We start from the raw sequence: 3,504 nt of genomic DNA, 5'->3' as shown, positions 1-3,504 counted from the left end.
TTTTTATTCAAAAAAGAAAACTCCCTCCAGGGAAATGCATTTATATTACATAGGCCAGAAGTTTGTCATCCTCTAGCTGCAGGGGGGTTGGGAAAGAGAATAATTTTAACAGGACATACCACCATCCTGAACAAAATGAAATTCTGACAGGAAGGAAAAAAGGGACTCGATATTGACAGGGAACTAGTAGCACTTACCATTCCTACTATTTAGTAGTCAGTTTAACTCACCATCTCTAACATGATCCATTAACCATTTTCCACAGTATGAAACTGAGCATCAAAGACTTTTAGTAACTTGCCCAAGAAAATGGCAGATTCATGATTTGAATCCAGAACAACTTGATTCATAGCAATAGTAATAATAGTTAACATTGGTCAAATAGTTGCCATGGGTCAGATATTCTGCTATGTGTTTTTTATGTGTATGGACTCATTTCCTCCTCATAGAATCCCTCTGAAAAAGGTGTTTTTATTGTTCTCACTTATCAGATGAGGAAACCAAGCCTTGGAGAAGTTAATGGACTTGCTTAGAGTCATGCAGATTATAAGAAGTAAAGCTTGAGTTTAACTCAGTTCTGTGCGAATCCTTAGCTGTTGACCCCTCTACTACACAGCTTCTGCCAAACTCACTCATTCAAACTGTAAACACTACCACCATCATGCTAGGGTAGGCACCAGAAGAACAAACCAATGGTTAAATACCAATAAGGCAGCTAATAAGTACTCCACTTAGTAGGATTAAATAGAGTAGAACCCCTGAGAATGGAAACTGAAGATACAAGAAATAGCAAGAAAACGAGTAAGGTCCAAGCTGGTGTTAGCTGTGTACCAGAATATGCACAAAGGTCCTCCTTTTCTACATCAGTGTGTATTCTTGATGAAGTCACACGGAAATATCTATCACAGAAGATGACCATTGCTCGTTGCCTATCCAATAACCTTTCTCCATTCTTTACTAACAGAACACCCATCTTACTAAAGGCAACATTAGACTCTGTTAAAATGACTCACTTCCACAGGTTTCCCTGCCTCTATGGGGTGGCCATATGGCACAAGGCTGGCCAATGTAAGTACAGTCTTTTGGTTAGGGCTTCCTGAAAAGCTTGCTGTTGAAAAAAGACAAGCTTGCACTTGCTTTGGCAGCACATATACTAAAATTGAAATGCTACAGAGAAGATTAGCACAGCCCTTGCCCAAGGATGACATGCATATCTCTGAGGCATTCCATATTTTGCACAGTTCCCAGAGGTCACTTGACACTTCATTGCTTAATACCAAGGAAACTACATGAGTCAAAGCACAACATGTGGCATCCAATGTTGAAATTGTGATTTTTTCCCTACAAAAAGAGAGAGAGGGAGGGAGGGAGAAAGTGACAAGCTCAGCTCACTCATTATTTGCCCTTTATTCATTCCTCTTCTGATCTGGAGTACTGTTGTGATGTTGAGTGAGGCAGCAGCCATCTTATGAGCATGAAGATTACAGCCTCACACTAAGGATGGCATGGTGGAGAGATAGACAACTGCTTAAATGCTAAGTCCCTCATAATATTCTGGAGCCTCCAAACCAACCTAAGTTTGCCTATTTCTGGATTTGTGACGATTTATGAAAAATAAACTAGTTAAGCTGCTGTTGTGGTATTGTGTTGTTGTGTTTACATGAAGCTGAAGATAACACCTACTGATAGAGATGGCCATGCTATTCTCTCCTTCAATTGGATTTATTTTTGGTTTACTACCAAAGTCATCTCCAGGTAGAACATATCATTGTCACTGCCCCAGCTTTGACTGTATGGGGGACCAGGTGTGATGCTAATTAGTCTGGAAGGAGTGGATCTCACATCTTCTTTGCACTAAAGAAGGTCTCCGAGTAATAAAGTGACACTGTACAAAGAACAGAGACTTTGGCCAATCTAATCTTCATGACAATTTTACTCACTCTCTATGAGCTTCAGCTTTCTTATCTCTACAGTGGAGACTCTACCATCTACTTTAAATATTTACTGAGAGGTGTGTGAAATGCCTAATTCAAGTGGTACATATGGGTACAGTTGTCTTTATTATGAATTCCCCTCTCTCACTAATACAAATGGAACAAACCTTATCCTCTCCTCCCCCATTCTCAATGCATCCCTAGTCTTCTTGTTATAATGTTCTTTGGAAAAACATCTGCCCCTAGAATTTGGCCTTGGTTTTCATTTTATCCAGATTTTGGATGGTTAAAAGAAGTGGGTGGAAAAGGGAGTGGGGAGAAGTAAAAGTCCATAGAGTATGACCCTAGGCATGGATGACTCTTCTGTCGGGCAGAGGAAAACCTACAAGAAGACAGCATGCAAACATCTCCCCCCTTCCTCGGAACTTCCTTTCTTCCCCATGTAAAGATGGAGACCCGAGTTTGTGACCATATCTATAGGTTCACAAAGTATATCTATTTTTTTAATTAGAGTTTTTCTTGAGAGCTAAGTCTTCTGAGATGTGCTCTTGAATAAAGTCATAATCATCTATAGTACATATTTATAATACACGCATATATATGCCACATACATATTTATATATAACATTAGAGTCTGTTACCATGGCAACTATTGCGGTACTAACAAATTAAGCATTGTGACTCCACTGTAATAAGAAAAAAGAAATTCAAATGGAACACCAAGCATTTGTTTAAGCACAAATATTCTTAGTAATTAAATACACAGAAACAATACAGAAAACCACAAATTAATGTTTAGAAGCCTTTTCTAGTATGAAAACTGGCTTTGCTGTTGTTTTCCCTTTACCACTGCATTACATTATGCATCTTTATAAATTAAGTTCAGCACCAGGTTAACAAGAACAGATCTGCTGCATTGGGGCTCTCACATACCAACAAGCTCAGCTTTCGGTCTCAAGAGGTACACCTTCCACAGTCAGTGAGAAAGATTTTATGGCTCTTTTTATTCATCAAAAAGAGGACTTTTAAAAAGAAAGCTCAAATGTGAAGTTGGTCTTACATCCCCTGTTTCATTCAGACAACATGTAGAACTACCCCTGGGGTTTTGAATACATTAACATCCTTTCACAATTAACCCTAATAGGACAAGTGTAGCATTTTTTTCCAAGCAGATATAGTCAAAGCTGAAAAATACATAGTGTTTAAATAGATCTCATTATATCAGCTACACCAAATCTCTCCTCTTTATATACAGAGGATTGTACCTCTTTTCACTGTGATGCAACATTAAAATAGGAAGGCATACACAAGGATGACATGGATTTGACAAAAAATTAATGATTTGTACATCACTTTAATGCTTTGAATCTGCAATTCATGTATGCTAATTAGTTCATAATGGGCTGTTGAAGAACAGAACTGTCATCCTGCTGCTTCCCGGGTTTCTGGAAGCTCTGATTCAGCACAGACTTGCCCGGTTGCCTGCTGGATTCTGGGCTGAAACCCGGCAGATCTATGAGAGCAGGTCCCCCCCCACACACACAAAATTGTTTCTTGGATGTGTGCTTTA

At 39.0% G+C, this 3,504-nt stretch overlaps 1 non-coding gene across 1 annotated transcript; it reads left to right on the top strand.

Moving 5' to 3' along the window:
- The first annotated feature begins 1,133 nt into the window (after nucleotides 1-1,133).
- LOC115944413 (U6 spliceosomal RNA) lies at nucleotides 1,134-1,236 on the top strand. The gene has a single exon (XR_004078969.1). It is a non-coding gene; the product is annotated as a U6 spliceosomal RNA (small nuclear RNA).
- Nucleotides 1,237-3,504: the final 2,268 nt, after the last annotated feature.

The sequence above is a fragment of the Leptonychotes weddellii genome, chromosome 3 (genome assembly GCF_054177405.1).
Source record: "Leptonychotes weddellii isolate Sample4059 chromosome 3, ASM5417740v2, whole genome shotgun sequence".
NCBI lineage: Eukaryota > Metazoa > Chordata > Mammalia > Carnivora > Phocidae > Leptonychotes > Leptonychotes weddellii.
The sequence above is the reverse complement of the archived record's forward strand: the minus strand, read 5'-3'. Positions and strand labels throughout refer to the sequence as shown.